This window comes from Biomphalaria glabrata, chromosome 16, assembly GCF_947242115.1.
Source record: "Biomphalaria glabrata chromosome 16, xgBioGlab47.1, whole genome shotgun sequence".
In the NCBI taxonomy this organism is placed as follows: domain Eukaryota; kingdom Metazoa; phylum Mollusca; class Gastropoda; family Planorbidae; genus Biomphalaria; species Biomphalaria glabrata.
The window spans coordinates 32,052,227-32,071,475 of record NC_074726.1 but is presented as its reverse complement, the minus strand read 5'-3'; the positions used below and the strand labels follow the sequence as shown (position 1 = coordinate 32,071,475).

Sequence of the window (19,249 nt, the reverse complement as noted above, 5' to 3'; positions counted from 1 at the left end):
CTTATATGTTCACCTAGATGTCTACAAGCTAGCAGAGCTGTTTGTTAGAAAGTTGATTAGATCTTTCCAAACTCAGAAAACCACTTTCAAAACTTAATAAATAATGAACAATACACAAGTTACACCTAAAATAAAAATGCCAACAAAAGAGCTATTCAGGCTTCAGATGGGAACCCACAGGCACAAGGCACAGAGGAAGACCAAAAAGAACAGGACAACACAATCTTCATTTCTTCTAGATTACAGGCATTACTTCAAAAGAGAATATAATTATGTCTTATGCATTTCATGATCAATCTAGTCATGCATGTTAATAAGTTACTTCAACTCTACTAAGTCATTGGTTTTCCTGTCTGATTGAGGCATCCCTTTCCCCTCTCTAATGGCAGTAGGGAAAATTGAAAATAATTATGTGGTGTCTTTTTATCTGTTTCTATCTCATCATCACTAGCTTTGGGGAGTAAAAAACTTAACCAACATACCCAATAGCATAAACAGATTTAGCTCATTTTTTTTTTTTATCTTTTAAGATGTCATGAGCAATATCCCATCCTCCATCATGTGCTATAATTAAAATATTTTTAAAAGCCATTTAAATCCCAAGCCCAGGTGAAAAAGGAGGAGGGTTTGGCGTGGGGCTAGCGACCCCCACCCTGTAAAACCACTATTGCTACAGAAACGGCAAACTCGACACACCAGGTGGGAGGAGGCTTCAGACATTGCCAGATCTTTATGGAGACAGCTTGCCGCCCAATGCGCCGAACGGCGCGGGAGGACCTAAGTCTAAAGTAAGTTTAAATCTAATGCATTTCTCAAAGTCTGCAAATAGAGAGATAAACAAAGATGTCTGGTAAATCTTGTATGCAGGCCTTCTAACAGAACTAATAATTTCAAAAACAAAAATGATTAGGAAAATATGACCCTAAATATACAATCTGTTGAATTTCAATAATCAATTTATTTATGAACCATCTGGTTTATTATATATTCAAAAAATATTTTGATATGTTTAAAAGCTATAGAAGATTGTCCTTATGATCACTTGAGAAAAAATGTCAATATACATTAAAAGTCAGAATACTTTTTATATCATTTCTACAATGATTCACTATAGAATAAGTGATGCCTTGTGATGACAAGAAACTAATCTTTAACTCTTGGACAACTATCAGATACATCCAATATGATCTGGTAAAAACAAAGATCTTCACTTTTTCCAAAAATATACAAGTATTATTATACAGTATGTCTTATAAAGATAGTATAGTATAAAATGTAGACAATTACCTTTATAATAAGTCCCAAGATAAGTTAGGAATGCAGTATTTTCCGTGGCTGTGCAGCCCCAGCTGAGACCTACATATTTATATAATCAACACTATAGCCTCTCTCATTCCATATCTGATGAAGATAAATTAAAATTAGTTGTTAGATTTATACAAAGTCCCTGTGGGGCTGAGGGGCATACACCAGTTGGCTACCTTTCAAGGGGCTGGATTTAGAATTCCAGTAAGCACCACACATTTTCATAAATTTTCAATTTAGATTTGGCTTGAGCTATGTTGCAGAAAGGGTTAAGTAAGGGTTGGAAACAGCATGGAAATCTTCTCCCAAATACTGCTTCTCCCCACATGTTCCCCAAAGAGCTTAAACTGAGCACTGAGCAAGCTTTATGTTATGATAAACCAAAGAAAAATAATAAATAAATAAACATCTAAATTTCATTCAACAGAAAAGTAAAATCTAGACAGTCAACTGTTAATTAAGGCTAGTAGAAACTAGAACAAATATATTCGTTTTGTAGAGTTCATTTTCAAGAATGTTTTTTTTTTTAATGTTGCTATCTTGACTAAGGCTAACTCATTTGACACAGAGGGCATTTCAAACCCAAGCAAAGGGGCATAGCACTTGTAATACATATTAACATAAACTTTTTCATATAGAGTTAAATATAAATATCTTTATATTATGAACTAAACTGTGTATGTAATAGAGACCAACAAAAAAACAAAAACAGTCTAGAGAAAACCAATACATAAGACCATAGAAAGTGTAGGGGCAGCTACGGAAACTTACCCCAAAGTAGTCTATTGTTAAATTATGCCTTCTCTTAGCTCCAGTAATCCATCCCTTCTTTGTCTACTCAATCAATCATATACACTCTGGACTATCGTTTAGTGGTCTCCATGATCCTAGGTTAGACCCCTGCCTGCTGCCACCCCACATCTTCTTGTGGGACGTTCAAGCTAGAATGTAGTTGTTTTCAACTCTGAAGGAACATCTGAAACATGTAAAACATTTTTACAATAATCAGAATGGGTCACCACAATTTAGATCATGCACACATAATAATTCCAGACTCATCATAGATAATCAGTAAGTCAAAGTTAATAAGTAAATACTGTTTGCATCAGTTTAATTTAACTGAAAAAAAACAACATTATTACATTATAATATATATGTCATAGAAAAAAGCAGTTTTAAAATCATAATCAAGAAATTACTATTTTTCTCAAATTTACCTTAATTATAAATAGTCTAAGATTTCATTCCCCTGAATCTCTGGATAGTTGACAAAGTAGTTTTGAAGTTGCCTAGGAAAACATTTTTTTTTAGGAATTAGTTTCAAAAAGATCAAACTCATGCCTGTAATAAACCTTCCTCAGTTACCAGTACTATAAAAAAAATCCTGTGTTTGGTACCATGGGGTCAGTTTAAGCTTTATTAGTCTCATTGTAATTTTTTCATTTATGTTTTGAATTCTCTTAATTAAATAACATTAAATCTCTAAAATCAGTGGCCTGACTTTAAACTTATCTGTTTGTTTCTAGTGTAACAGTGTAAGCTTACTTTATCAACTCTATGCAGTCTCATTTATTCTATTTTACATGTTTTTTTTTTTTTTTATTTGCTTAGTTGTTGCTTTTTTTTTTTTAAAGCATCAAATTTACATAAAGAAAAAAATAATATCTTTTTGATGTATTTTTTTTTCTGCCTTTTTATTATGTTTTTCTTTTAATAGGCCTACATAGTAACATAGATCTCTATATATTTTGAACTTCCAAATTACAGCAGTTTTTTGTTTAGAAACCATAATGATATTATGCTTAGACTTAGGTCCTCCCGCGCCGTTCAGCGCATTGGGCGGAGAGCTGTCTCCATAATGATCTGTCACTGGCAATGTCTGAAGCCTCCTCCCACCTGGTGTCCACTGTTCTGAGGTCCTCCATGAAGGTGTGTCGCCAGGTAATACGAGGACGTCCCTGTTTGCGCTTTCCTCGTTTTGGCTTCCATGTTATCGCAACTCTTGGTGTGTGTAATTCATTTTGACGTAGAACATGTCCCGCAAATCTCATGCGACGCTCAGTCACAACCTCACTAAGTGTTCGACTCCCAGTTCGGCATAGGATTTCCTTGTTTGAGATCCGGTCTGTGTAACTGACTCCCAAAATCCGTCTCAGCCATCTCTGTTGAGCCACATTTAGTCTTTTCTTAATTTTGACAGATGACTTCCACGTCTCACATGCATATGTAGCAGTTGGAATGACGATTGTGTTGAGAAGGTGTATTTTTGTCTCGAGTCCAATGGCTTGGCTAGTCCAAATAGGCTGCAGCCTTTGGAAAATGCTCCCTGCCTTTCCTATTCGACATGCTACATCATGGTAAGCATCTCCATCATTTGTAATGATGCTGCCAAGGTACGTGAACTTGTCCAGCTCTTCAAGCTTTGACTCGCCAAGTCTGACGGGGACACCCTTTGCCTTATATCCAACTCGCATAATTTTAGTCTTATCCAAGTTTATGCGGAGGCCAATTTTGGGTGCCTCTCTGTCTAGGCTCTCCGTCATTTCTTGAATGCATTTATTTGTAGCCCCGAGTAGTGCAACATCATCAGCAAAGTCCAAGTCTGCTGCACCCAGACAACGCATATCTCTGAGTACAGTAACCTGAAGTATCTGCTGCACCCAGACAATGCATATCTGAGTACAGTAACCTGAAGTATCTGCTGCACCCAGACAGCGCATATCTCTGAGTACAGTAACCTGAAGTATCTGCTGCACCCAGACAGCGCATATCTGAGTACAGTAACCTGAAGTATCTGCTGCACCCAGACAGCGCATATCTCTAAGTACAGTAACCTGAAGTATCTGCTGCACCCAGACAGCGCATATCTGAGTACAGTAACATGAAGTATCTGCTGCACCCAGACAGCGCATATCTCCGAGTGTGTTTTTTGTTCCTAGTCCAGGACAGTTGGACTTTTTTGGATATATATAGTCTAAGTGTGGACTCTAACTATTTTTCTGTATTATAGTGCAAATAATGTAATTAAACATGTTCTATGTCGGTAAAGTGGCATTCTGAATCTTATTTTCTCGTTGTATGTGTCATTATAATAAATGGTATTGCCCAGGACTTGGGTACATTTAGCATGACACATAGATCTACATATATTAGAGAGAAAATGAGTCTTGGACTGCACATTACCAAATTAGTTAATTTAATTAGGTTTAGACAAAGATGTACATTAGATTTATACAGATCTAGAGTCTAGTATAATTCATAACATGTTATTGTTATGATGACTGGTAATCTGATTATAATTATGACATGCCACATGGTGTAAAATAAAAATGATAAGATTCAACTTGGCAGAATTTAAGTCATTGCATGACTAGATGCATGACGCGTAGGACATAATAATCTTCTTTTTTTCAAAGTAACGTCTGGGGACTCTGTATTTTATAAGATAAGAAGATTCAACAATCTAATTCTAATATATCTAGATATCTGTCCAGTCGTCTAGATCTAGATCTACTTACGGTAAAATCTGCGGCGTCCTTGTCCTCATCTACCTTTTGTTGGCAGTGGCCAGGGAATGGTTGAGTGTGGTGACTTTATTATAGGCTAATCTTATCTTTTAAATTACAGACACGTCTTCAAGAAGACATGCTAATTACGTCAAATGCGTTTAATGTGTCAATCTAGTCATGCATGTTAATAAGGGGCTTAAACTCTAAGTTGGTGTTCCTGGCTGATCCAGGCAACCCATTCCAGACTCTAATGGCACTAGGGAAGAAGAACTTGTACTTGTAATCAAGGGCGGATTGGATGTCAAAATCGGTCCAGGCATTTCTAAACAGTACATTTCGTAAATTGTATATCATTTGATGGGTCTCCAATTATATGCCTATCTGTTCTCAAAATCATTGGGTTTTTTTAATGACGTATTGATAAATGTATGCATGCTCTATAATACTCTATATCTTTAAAAGAAATATAGGACTTATGTTGCTTTTGAATCGTCCTAAAGAATGAAGCCTACTAATAGCACTGTCTACGTATGTAGGCTATTACATTATTTTTGAACATGTGTGAGATTAAATGAGTATTACACTGTAGTCTGTAAAAGATGTATTTAACTTGATGCTCATATAGCCCCTTATATAAGAGAATATTATAAAACCTTTAAAAATTTTATGCGTGCCATAGTGGCATTCATGAGACCATTTAGGCCAGGCATGTCAAACTCATTAAGGTGTATGGGCCACATAAAAAACTTACTATGACCTGAGGGGCCGCAGCCAAAAATCAGTTGCAAAACAACCTACTAGTTTTATGTAAATTATAAACAATAGAGAGGAAGTGGAGATGGATTTGTCAGACCCTTAGAAAAGATACCAGCAACAGCGCTAGGCAGGCCTTAGAGTGGAACCACCAGGGAACAAGATGCAGAGGAAGACCAAAAAGAACATGGCGCATCAGTGTACTTGAAGAAGTAGAGAAGACCGGGAAGAGTTGGGAAACCATAAAAAAACTAGCAAGAGACCGTGGAGAGTGGCGTGTTTTTGTCGAGGCCCTATGTTCCATGAGGAACTCAAAGTAGTGATGATGATGATAAACAATACAATAGAATACATTATTTAATAGCATAATATACCTGTCCCATAGTTAGCTAAATTTGTAGTAGCCTACTATTTTGGTAATTATAAATTACAATGATTACGCGTTATTTTCTTTGTCCTGATGCTTAACATTCTTTCTGGGATACAAGTTTATAAATGTCTGATTGAAGCTTGTTTGCCACTGACACTTTCATCACTGATGACAAATTTTGATCAGATAATCTCGAACGGGAAGGTGTTTTTGTAGCTTTCATTATGGAAAAGAACTGCTCACAGAGATCACTGCTTCCAAACAAAGCAAGAATTCGGGCTGCAAATTTCCGCAATTTAACTTTCTTTACAGGTAAATGACTGTAAAAATTTTGGCACAGCCACTTCTATCTACTTTGCTTTCAACAAAGATCCATACTGCTTTTCCATCAGCTCTAGTTGCACATTATAGCAGCATTTTCAGAAGCAAATAAAAATGGAGATACAAACAACGAAAATTCTTGCTCGTATGAAACGAAGTCAAGAAAACGGTCATTGAAAAGCATCTACTAATGATTCCAGGTGTAGGACATATTTACCAAATGTTGTAGCCGTATTTAATATTTTTAGTTCCTGACACGTTGAGACGTAAACAAGATTTTCTATTCATATTTGATTTATCCATAGTCGTAATTTTGCTTGAGAGCATTTGACATGATCACACGCAGTAGTGACAATTTTGTCTTTACTTTGAAGTTTCAAATTCAAGTCTTGCAGGTGAGCATTGAGATCAACTATAAATGCAAAAATCCTGAATCCATTCGTCAGTTTGGAAATGTTCAACAGGTTCACCTTTCATGTTCAGAAACAATACATTTTCTTCACGCAGTGCAAAAAATCTCAGCTTTAACGACACACTCCTTCATAAACTCACATTCACTAATGATTTGCTATGGCTTGCAATTAAGTTTGACAAAATGTAGCTTGCTTTCACTGCAGACTCATTCTCGTTGTTCAGCTTAACAAATACTTGTTTCAATTCAAGTAGCTTGTTATCTCTTATTTTCCAGCGTAATAGACTAATATTATTTTGATAATTTTTGAGCTGACCAAGCGGGCCGCATGCAAAGTGTCGCCGAACGCCGTGTTTGATATGCCTGCTTTAGGCCCCTTTGAGTACCGGCCCACCGGGCATTTCCCCAAATGCCCATATAGCCAGTCCGCCCTGCTTGTAATAATATAACATTATTATTGTTATAAAGGAGGCTGTTACATTTATATGTGTATTTGTGTAAGCTGTGTGTTTGTTTTCTTGTAGTCTCCCTTATTCTACTGTTCAGTGTTTTCGCGTTCGAACAGATCGAGACAGCTGGGGGTCACTTACAAAGGCCGCGGCATACACATTTGAGACCAAAAGAAAATCTGCTGCCGAGGACAGACGCAGACGGCGAAAAGAAAATCTAATTCGACCACCTGAGGACAATGGTTATTCTTGCCCTGTGTGTGGCAGGGTATGTAGGTCACAGCTAGGGGTGCGCATCCATGGGGAATACTGCATTCCTCACTAATCTTCGAAGACAAGCCTTATTAGTGTGTTGACGTGTTTTTCTCAAGTTTGTTTGGCCTATAATTGTGTATTACAGTCTCCTGTTAGTGTGTTGTTTTTTTCATCTTCTTGTTTTCATGTCAATAAAATTGAGTTGCATCTTAAACATCAGTGTTGAAATTAAATATTAGACTTAATTGATAGCCTAATATATTAGAGGCAATACAGTATTTTAGATAAATAGCTAACTAATTACTAGCCGCAACAGGTCGATAGGATACCTCTAAAAGTCGCCTGCTGACAATGGTTGGAGGCGGCTTCAGAACGAGACAGTCGGAGGTTCACTTACAAAGGCCTCGGGATACACATTTGAGACCATAAGAAAATCTGCTGCTGAGGACTGTTGTAGACAGCGAAAAGAAAATCTAAATCGACCAGCGGCGGACAATGTTTATGCCTGCGCTAGATGTGGCAAAACATGTAGGTCGCAGCTGAGGAGGCGTAGCTACGGGAAATACTGCATTCCTCATTAATCTTCAGGATAGAAGACTCAAAAGTAAAGTAGCAATTATACATAAAACATTTTATATCCATAATCTTCAAATACAAAATTTAATAAAATACTCAAAAAGAAACAAAGATAAAGGCATATTCTTCGTTCCGTATGCTAGGACAAATGCTCCTTCTTCCCTAGTGCTATTAGTGCTTGGAATGGGTAGCCTGAGCTAGCCAGGAAAAACCAGTACGTGGCTTGGAAGAGTTTAGGTCATTGTTTAATATGCATGACTAAATGCATGACGCGTGGGACGTAATCATCTTCTTTTTTGAAGTAACGTCTGTATAATATATTTGGACTCGAAGACGAGCCTTATTATTATTGTTATAAAATAACTCAGTCCTCGGCAGTAGCCTAGATTTCTTTTTTTTTTTTTGTCTCAATAGTGTATCTCGCAGCCTTTGTAACAAGTCTCGAAGTCTCGTTCTGAAGTCGCTTCTGCCAGGTGTTTTCTATGTCAGTTAAAGCTTGCTGGCTCTAAGCTGATCTTAAAATGGTTTCATGGGATTGGAGAGGGGGGGGGTGAACATATGTTAGGCCGACCTTTCTGCTCATCAAAACAAAAGGATTGCCTTAAGCGTATGGCCGATTGACTGCAGAGGAAGACACAAGGGGATCATTAAAAACGCTATGAAATTACACTCAAGATTTCTATCCAAGAATGTGGAACTAATATCGGACTGGGAAAACGTAGCTTAAAATCGATTTCTTGTAGTCGAAATTGTCTTGCTGTGAAAGAAAGACAACAGCTGCAAAAAGAAACGTAGAATAGAGCTAATTTAATAAGGTATATGCTTCCGTAGGCCATGACTAATTTAATGATCCAGATAAACTCGTCTTTTGCATCCATATTAGTGAAGGCTACATTCAAAATGAGAATATACTTAAACTTTGCGAACACATTGAGATTTTATGTGTGTGTGAACTAAGAGGGATTCGTGCTCAGTACCAGTACATGAGATGATGTTTTATAGACATCTTTGATCACGAATGATAAGCATTTTGTTAACCGGTTCATGATGATGATGATGTTTTGTAGACATCTTTGATCATGAATGAGAAGCATTTTGTTAACCTCTATAGATGAACAATGGTTATGCTGTGCTGGAAGTGGCAAAATATATAGGTCATAGCTGGTGCTGCGAAGCAACAGGAAATACTGCATTCCTCATCAATCTTCGGACTCGAAGACTATAAGCCTTATTACTATAGATCCTTAGTTTGATTCTATCCCCTTTAACAGGATTTTCTTCATTACAGAGAATTCATGATCAACTCTACTAATAACATAATGAAACAGAATTTTTTTTTTCTCCGAAATGTTAACATGGACATTAAGCTGAATTTACTTTTGAGTGTATTTTAAGTTTGGCTTAGTCAAATAATAATTAAAAATATTATTTTATTTATTGTTCTTTTAATGGCTGTAAACTGTTTTAAGTTCATTATGACATCTTTCAATTTGTAGTCACTCACCATTGCCATAAGGCATTACCATTCTCAATGTAGTCCATGCATTGGCTCATAATGGCTAAAAGCTATAGTGTGATATTCAGTATTTTTGAAAAAGAAATATATTTTGTTGAATAAAAAGTTGCATTACATTTTACAAATTTAAGTGATGAAATAAAAAAAAAATGATTTAGGAAAGAGGACCATTGCAGTTCTAGTAAAGATATTGAATGCAAAAAGTGATCACTTATTCCAAGGAAGAGGTAATGAAAAACTGGGTAAAATTTTAAATTATCTTTAAATAGGAGAATCACAGAAGAGCGAGTCCATGTTTTGACTTTCATATATAGATTTATGGATTTCAAATATTTACACTTTTCTTTAGAGTAAACTATTCTGGTATTCGACATATGTCCAAGCTTGTGCAAGTTGTGTGCCAGACTAAAGAAATGTTTGCTTTACATGTTTCAGATGTACCTTCAGGATAACATAATTTCACGTACAAACCTCCTGCAAGATGACGGGGATGTCATTGGGCAGACTGCCAGAGTATGAACTCTGGACCATTGAGAATTCTGATCGACAGTCCAGAAAATGGATATTTAGTTTGACAACAATTGACAACCTCAGCATAACTACTGTAACAATAACATTATAGATGCAAATACGAACAACATTCACACACAAAACACATACACACTCACAACCAGCACTTTATGAATTAGATTTTTATGAACTTCTCGATGATGATAGATGATCTTGTAACACTCTGACCGACAGTGAGATGAAGGAGTTTTAAAATCTTTCTATTTTAGTTCTAATGGAAAGGAGACAACCACTTCATTCAGATCTTATGTAACAGTGGTTTAATGGGTGAAGGTTATCTTTAAGAATAGTGAGTATTTTGGAAAGGCATGTTTCATGGAAAAGCTCTTCTTGAGATGGTAGCAAACCGCTACATTACAACCAGGCAGCTATCCAATGTTTATGATGAAAGTTAATATAATTAAAATTGAGGCTTCCATAGAGTGGTTTCAAGAAAAAAAAATATAAATGTTTTCTGGAACTTAAAAAAAAAAAAAAAGTTAAGATAGGCTTACAGATGATCATGGTTTATAAGTGCGGAAACAAACAATTTAATTTAAGAATCTATATTTATGAACAAACTAAAACACAACAGATATGTAAGCATAAATAAATAAAAATGTTAGTTTAAAAACATCAACAGTGTAACAATTTCTTTTTATTTTTTTTACATTTGTAAAATAATATAGAAAATACAATAGACTTACATATAATAACCCACATACTGGACCAAACACAGTGGGGTTTCCTACATTTTGTGACTTTACCATCACAAAAGAGATACAAGACACTGATGGCAATCAAATCATTAAATAGAAACAATCTGATATAAACTTTTCACATGTAAATTATGAGTGAGTCAGGTGTGAATGTACTTTTGGTTTTTTATAGTTATACGACAATAAAGATTATTATTATTATTTATATTATTATACATGTCTATTGTATTTTTTTAAACAGTAATAGACTTACAATAGACTTACATATAATAACCCACATACTGGACCAAACACAGTGGGGTTTCCTACATTTTGTGACTTTACCATCACAAAAGAGATACAAGACACTGATGGCAATCAAATCATTAAATAGAAACAATCTGATATAAACTTTTCACATGTAAATTATGAGTGAGTCAGGTGTGAATGTACTTTATTATTATACATGTCTATTGTATTTTAAAAAAAGTTTTTCATCCCTGCAGAAGTAAATCTTAATATTGTATAATAATAAGGCAAATTATAAGTAATTGTTTGCTAGACTATTAGTTATTAGACTCTCATTGTGGTTTAACAAAAAAAAAAAAAAAAAAAAAAAAAAAAGATAATTTACAATTGTGTTCTGAAGGAAAAAATTCAATAATGTTATGAAGTTATGGAGGAAATTGATAACATTTTGAAGGAAATGATTTGAAATTTTGGACACTGTCCAACATACATCTTTTTTTTTTCTGGAAAGTTACTTCAGATATGGGTTTAAACATGTGCAGTTTTTCCTCAATGGTGAAGCAGTAATAGATTTAGAAAACACATCATCAGTATCAGATACAGATAAGCAGAAACATGATGCCATTAAAAAATTACACATTTTTATGAACTCAAATGTATAATCATTTTACAAAACAATTTACATTGTATGTTTTATAAATATTTCATCTAATAAATTTAAATGAGTTTAAAAATGTCCTCTAAGATTATGCAGACATCTTGTTTTCACATAAGAAAGACTGCAATCTAAATGGAAACAAACTGTTACCAAAAAATGAAAATCACTGATTACAATATACTGGTATACATGTTTATAAATAGATATCACATCCACCTTGATCCACTCTGGCAGCTACAAAAACTCCACTAGTAAAATTTATTTCCACAAAAATATAAGACCTGTAAAATAAAAGAATGTTTATTGTATTAATATCAAAAATAAAGTTAAGTAACTAAATATATTTAAAAAATCATTTTCTAGTGTGTGAAATGGACAGCTTACATGGCTAATCATGAAATCAGAAAGACTAATTTAACACACTGCAATGACGTAGTAAGGAAATTTAAGTTGTTTTAGTGAGTAACTTTTTATGTTAGAGATCTTTTAAATACAGAATGCTTAACTGTATATATTATATATCATCTGTTCCTTGACTTTTGTCATGGGGTTCACCTAACCAAATCCCTAAACTTAACCCAGTCATCATGCAGATAGAATATTATTTGATGGATATGCCTATAAACTAGGGGTGCACCGGATAGTTGCTCCGGCTCTGGCTTCTGCTGAATATTCTGCACTTTTTCACTATCCGGCTCCGGTTGGATATCACTACCGGATAGTAAAAGCTACACCTGTATTTCTATGAATATTGTTATGCGCCTCCGTGCTAAGTGTTTTCCAGATACGCCAAACGGAGGTAACACTTAAATATCGAAACAACACAGGCGAAAGGCAAACAATATAAAAGTAGTCGATGCTGATAAACGATGTCCAACAAGAAGTTTAAACTAAATCTCCATGTTAATAAAAATAAACCAATACTCATAAAGTGGACATGATTCAATAATGTCAGTTCTGAAATACATTAACTTTTTTGTTTCAAATAAAAAAATCTGTTTTTAAAACTATAAACTATGAATATGCACCAAATATTTTTTTAGTACAAAGACAAGGCATGTTAATCTAAATAGAAATAAGACTTTACATTATAAATTCGCATTACATACATAGCAACGATGTCATGCACATTTTAAAAGCTTGTCTTGACTTTTGAGTGGTCTAGTAAACATGTAATATTCCTTAACTACGCCACGCTGATAATCTGTCTAGATGTGCGGGTATATCTCCAGAGGTAGAGATGAGCAACCCCCACCTCTTTTTGTTTGTATAGTCCATAACATTGAGTTCACAGATAGGCAGCTTACCACATCAAGCCAGATGTCAACGTGTTGACACTTTCCAGAGGTCACATCTTATGAGGGAACTGAGTTTGTTTACTTGGAGAAGAATTTTTATTAGGGGCGGGACTACAAGCCAAATCTTTATAAGGTTAATCTGGTATGAGTTTGTTTATTATGAGATAGGTTGTCAATCAAGGGTCTGGACCACATGCCACACCTTTTATACTTTTGGCCGGGACAATAAGTTTGTTTACTTTAAGTCTCAATTAGGAGGCTGGACTACAAGCCAAACAGACACTGACCAGGGGTATCTTTAAAGGGAGGACTCAAGAGACTCAACATGCTCAACTTCTTATTTGTTTAATCCATGACAAAGTATTGATAGACATTGACCATTCTTAAGCCAGAATGGATTAACGCAGATTGTTGAGAAATATTGACACTGTCTAGAGGTAACTAGATGATGAGACTAAGTTTGTTTACTTGGAGAGAAATGTCATTTAGGGCGCTGAACAAACGTTCGTTGCACAATAAAATAAAACAAATATGTTTTTGTTTTTTTGGTTTTCCTAATTCTCTTAGATCTATATAACAGTAGATCTAAACATAGATATCAATAAAAGGCCTACAGACTACAATTAAATCTATGTTTCGCAACATTTAAGGCTCTGGCTATGAGTAGGTATAATAGATGTTCCTGCTGTTAATAAAATATCGTTTGCCGCAAATGGATTAATAAATATATGACCTACAACGCTTCAGATTCCAACTATTAACTAACAGCTATCAGTATTATGCCCTTGAATCCAGAAGCAGTCTTTGGACTTAAAATTACAAGTCTGATGACCAGTTGTTGGTCAGAAATTCTTGAACACATACATCCAACCACCATACAAGCCAGATGAGAGATTTACATTAGTAACTAGTTAAATATTTACTAACATATTTTACATTGACCCTCCAACACACAGCCTTTATAGTTGGTGGCCTTGTACATACATACAGACACGCTCATGCTACACAGATTAATTTTTGTTTATACTGTTAATCTTTTATAAATCAATCAGTAACAGAGTTTAAAACAATAAGGTATATAAAAGGAGAAAAAAACAAACAAATATAGGTATGTTATTAACAGTTTCGTAAAATGCTCAGCAATACAAGCTATTTACAAGACACTTAGGTATTCGGCTCCGGCCAGATATAAAAAAGTACTATCCAGTGCACCCCTACTATAAACAAATTTTATATTGTTTAATGCTACATATACAATATTTGACTAATATGCCTATAAACCTCATTGAAAAAATAATCATTTATACATACAGAATATTATGAGTAGGACTAAAATCTAGGCTATATCAAGTTGAATTTCACAATTATTATTTAAATTATACAAAATGGATCTTTTAAATATTTTGACATGAATCCAAATAAAACAATTTTCAAAATAGGATTTTCAGAAGGCCTTGGTTCCTTTGTTGGAAAATAAAGATAGTTGGTATTTGTGATAAACACATGACACGCAGATTAATAAGTGGTTAAAAAATCTTGACATTTATCTTGACATATAAATTAATCATCATTTGATAGAAATTTTTTTCCCGGGCATGATACCCTGCCTCATAGTGGTGCCCGGGTGGAAACGATCGTAGGAGGAAACGAGGTTAAAGGGTAGCAAAACAAGACTCCCGTGGGGGTGCCTAAGGGGGTGCGAGAGCATCCTCTTGCATTGCGCAGAGTTGTAAAAAAGCTCCCACAACCTTGTCACAATCCAGGCGCTGTTCCTCAAGGGGCTGTTACATAAATGGCGTGTCCCGCATGGTTAGCCTGGTATAGAAAAGGAAAATGGGGGGGGGGGGGGGGGTGGTCTTAGTGTACGCGGCCTCTTGCTGTGAGTCTGACCCACCCGCCAGACAGAACAGTGTACACTGTTCTCATTCAGGCCAGTGAGAGAGAGCTCTTGTTCACTTCCAAATAGCCGAAGGCTCAACTCTGACAGTTTCAAGAAGAAGAATAAATTTTTTTTTCTGATAGTTAGTGGCTATTACATTCAAGTTTTTATTTAGCACGCACAAACACATGCCTCCATTTTTGAACTTGAATTTTTTGTCTCACTAACTCTACGAATAGTTTAACATTAACTTCAATCAGTGATGGGAACAGACTTTGAAAACATTTTAGGAAATTTTGTCCACCAGCGTTTTTTAAACTGGCCTGTTGCAGCGACTTTAAAAAGATGTCGCTGAATTTTTAAAAATAATGTAGAATTAATTATATTTATTATATTCTTTAAATAATGTATCATTCATTATCACTAAAATCTAGGACTAAACCTAGATTTTCTAGACACTTGTAATTCCTAGTAAAGATTTATCTACTATAAATCACTCATTAGATGATATTTTCTTGATCAAGAATCTAGATTAGAACTCTAGATAAATCTAGACTTGTCGTTGGACTTTTATTAGTCTCATTAGATCTAGATCTATCTATATCAAGATCTACTTAAATCTAATCAGACATTATATATCACTGTGCAAGAGTTAATTAAAAAGCTAGAAACTTTTAGTTTAACTAAAACAAATTAATTAAGGCCAAAGTTTAACTAGAAAAAAATAGTTTAGTTAAAATCATAGTTTTTTTTTAGTTACAAACTAAAATGTTTAATAAAAATTTGTAAAATTTTCAACATGTAGTAGCGGTTGAAAAGCACATCCCAGTTTTCTGGTCTTGTGATATCAACAACCTTTGATTATCAAAGAGTGATGCAGTTAACAACTATTTTGTCAGTCTGCATTTGAAGAGGGTAAAGTAGAAGTTACCCGTGAGTCAATATCTGCACTTGAAACTAGCAGTAGTATTAAATGTTGCTAAACATTTGTTTACCAAAAGCTTTTATGCAATATTATGAATAGAGTTGTTCCGAGTTTTTTCTAAAATCATGTTCTGGTGTTTAATTTCTGTTTATAGTGGGAATCTGATTAGCGAGTTAGGTCAATATTTAGTAGTTTTAGTCAATTCATTCTCTGCAGGAACATCAAGTACAACCTTTTTATAGCTTAAACCTTTGATGAAGCAGAGACATATAATAGATTCTAGTCTTAAGACTTATTATTGAGATCTATGTCTCAATTATAGATCTAAAAGCATTAGCATAATGAACTCTAGAAAAAAACAACATCCTAATCCATACCCTCCCAGACCAAAAAGTAAATAGACTGTGTCCGACTGATTTTAACAGTCTGTAGGCCTAGTGTACTGTACATGTGTAGTCAATGATACTACAAGACTACCCTGTTTTTTTTTTTTCATTGCACGTTATGCAATTGTGTTTGCTTAATGTTGAGTGGTCAAACAAGAAAATAACACACTGGCCCATGTTTAGTCAAGCATGTTCGTAGATCTATCTTTACACTGAAATTTGTACACACCCTTCCTGCCCAAAAAGTAAACAGACAGTGATTTTGACAACCTGATCAGATAGACATAGACACATGTAGGTCTAGTGTACTGCAGTGTGCGGCCCATAGTGACAAGACCACCCCATGGTTTTTTCTATGCACACTTTTAACGGTTATGCAATAGTGTTTTTGAGTGGTCAGACAAGAAAATAACACTCCAAAATTTTGTTTCTATATCTTTCGTTACTAGATCTAAATCTGAAATTCTAAATCTGTTATTTAATGAGATTTTAAACTTTACCGGTATAATAATAAGTTAATATAATTTTTTTTGTAAAAGTACCAGGTAAAGGTTTTAATTCAAGGCAAATATACAAGCGCACATATTTATTTAGACATCTTTTTTTTTAAATTTTATTGTGCATTAACGTTTATGTAAGAAACATCTTCCTCAATACTGATGTTATTATGCTCTACAATGTTAAAAGAATTAGTTCAAGCTGCAGGCATAGAGTCGAATGATTTTAGATAGGTCTAGATCCCGCCCCCCCAAAGTTATGAAAAGGTTTGTATGGTATGATTAATCTTTAGTTTAGTTTAACTACATTTTGAAATTCATGATAAACTTTTAGTTTAACTACTTTTTGTTAGTTGAAACTTAGTTTTAGTTTAACTTTTTAAATTTAGTTTAGTTCCCATCACTAAGTACTGACCTTTCAAATTAAAGCTTTTGAAGTGTAACTATGATTGGAGACCAGGTCCTTAACCTTTAACATTTCTTCTTTTCTTTTACTTGAGTGTTCTTCAGAATAATGTCTGGAGTAGACGCCAAGTTCCTAGACAAGAAATAACCCAAAATTGTATTGCATGCCTTAAACCAGAAATACTGTTGTACAGTAGAGAGAATTACAGCTTTAAAGTAACTGACTTGTGTTGACAAAACTCAAAAACCAACTTTTTCTTAAAAAAAAAAATCAAACAAATTAGTTGATTTGTCGCAACGAAATGACTTCAAAAAAAGAAAAATGACTTACTACAAACAAACAAACTAAAGCTCCAGTTTTGTTCCACCTCTGTATCCTACTGTTTATGACTCCATCATCACCTAAATAAGAACAAATTTGTGTTAGAGATCAAGTCACATTAATTTTGGATATATGGACTTGGTAACAACTTAATTTTTATTTTTCAAATAATTCTTTAAAAAAAAACATATGTACATGGAAATATAGTTGTTCATTACTGATTTAAACTGTATTCATAACACATTTTCAAATTAGTGCAAGCTGTTCCATGCACCCATGGCATTTAAAAATAAAAAGTTCTTGCATACTTTAGCTTTAAGTTAGGAAATATGAACTAATTCAATAATTTGTTTTGTGCAGTCTGTTATTTAAGATCTCAAAAACTAAGACCACAATTAAAGAATTGATTCAAGATTCTATACTGTATTCCTAATAAACTAATTTTGCCTTTGAAACCAAATTTTTCTTTATGTAGTATGCAAACAGTTTTTTTCCTACACACAAACCTATTTTCAAAACATGATTTTAAAGTTTTTTTATAGTATATATTAAATATAGAGGTTCTCAGAGCAGAGAATCTATGAACTAGTATAGAATAGACACAAATCCACTTAAGACAATTGAACAGTTATATATCATAAACTTGAATCCTATAACAAATAAGCACAAATGATACTTTTAGAAAGGCTCAATATAAACTAACAAGAAAAATTCCTTCACAATGAAATGAAAAAAGAAACTGAAATGAACTGAATTTACTGAAGCCAATTTTTCTCTTCTTTAATATAATCTAGAAGTCTCACTTTTGTGATGTTAAAATTGTTGTATTGCCCTTGGGCTTTTATGAGCTACTTTTAGTTCTAAATACAAAAATGAAGCTAAGTGCTAAAATAATGATCAATGCATACATATTACTTAATAATAAAGCCAGCACTAGGGACCATATTTTATTAACGAGAGAACATGGTGAATTAAATATAGCCAACTACATGACAACACTGACCAGGACATGAACCAGTAGCACTCTTATATGACAACTCCACCTAGCAGCAATGCAGTGCCAAGTGAAATAATCATTAGATGATCTCTATCGCAAAAAAAAAAAAGGTCTTTCTGATAAGTGACATTTGCAAGCATGTCACCCAGGATTATGTCAAGCACATATTGATTTGGTTCTTTGCTCTGTGTTTGACATGCTCTGTCAATGACCACATTCCGCACCCAGCCCTGCCCCCACTCTAATATACAGTAAACATATGTAAAACACATTTCCTCAGATTAAAACATTATTATTATTATTATTATTATGGTAAGAATAATTTAATCATGAGAAGGAAAAAATTAATCTCTTTCTGTTTGCAACACTAATTCCTAATATCTACAGTACAAACATTACTGCTTATTGTACCTGGTTTGAAGTGACTGATGAGCTTCTTCCTAAATAAAATGAAAAGACTGTTGAAGGAACTCGAAATCAGCTCCTTTCAAGATGTCTGCTGCCTCATTCATCATCTTCAGCAGGAAAAACATAACTATGAATAATAACAAAATATTATTTTATGAGCTTTTACCACATACAGAAATAAAAAAAAAAGATGATTAATAGATAAATAACTCCCTATTCCAACTGTGTACTTACATCTTTGGACTGTGTCTGGGAAATAGCAGCACTTAAAAACTGGATTAAATGTGACCATTTATCAGCAGCAATCAATAGAACTATTGACCTTGATTTGTTCTCCTAATCTAAAATCAACAAAGACAAAACAAAAGATTAGAAAATGACTTCATTGAAAGTGCATACTAATCAATAGACAGTATTTCAATGAAAGTGTGAATCTTTAATAATAAGAGATTATTAGAGCTACTTCACAAAGGATTTAGGTTTGTGGATAGAAAATAAAAATCATTTTGTAA

General features: G+C 34.1%; 3 long non-coding RNA genes across 17 annotated transcripts in view; 1 reads left to right on the top strand and 2 right to left on the bottom strand.

Moving 5' to 3' along the window:
- LOC129923276 (uncharacterized) overlaps positions 1 to 19,249 on the bottom strand; it is a 42,713-nt gene that overhangs the window by 5,306 nt on the left and 18,158 nt on the right. For 14 of the 15 annotated variants that reach the window (XR_008775202.1, XR_008775204.1, XR_008775203.1 and 11 more), the window contains 5 exons: positions 18,972 to 19,078; positions 18,741 to 18,864; positions 2,523 to 2,594; positions 2,077 to 2,281; positions 1,288 to 1,401 (listed from right to left, as the gene is read on the bottom strand). This is a non-coding gene — a long non-coding RNA (uncharacterized LOC129923276). The remainder of the gene's footprint in view (positions 1 to 1,287; positions 1,402 to 2,076; positions 2,282 to 2,522; positions 2,595 to 18,740; positions 18,865 to 18,971; positions 19,079 to 19,249) is intronic. The other variant, XR_008775199.1, reaches the window with a different exon arrangement.
- On the top strand, positions 4,653 to 11,113 carry LOC129923291 (uncharacterized). Its single transcript, XR_008775237.1, has 2 exons — positions 4,653 to 4,824; positions 9,902 to 11,113. It is a non-coding gene; the product is annotated as an uncharacterized LOC129923291 (long non-coding RNA).
- On the bottom strand, positions 10,654 to 14,755 carry LOC129923286 (uncharacterized). Its single transcript, XR_008775231.1, has 2 exons — positions 12,730 to 14,755; positions 10,654 to 11,901 (listed from the first exon to the last, which is right to left on the bottom strand). It is a non-coding gene; the product is annotated as an uncharacterized LOC129923286 (long non-coding RNA).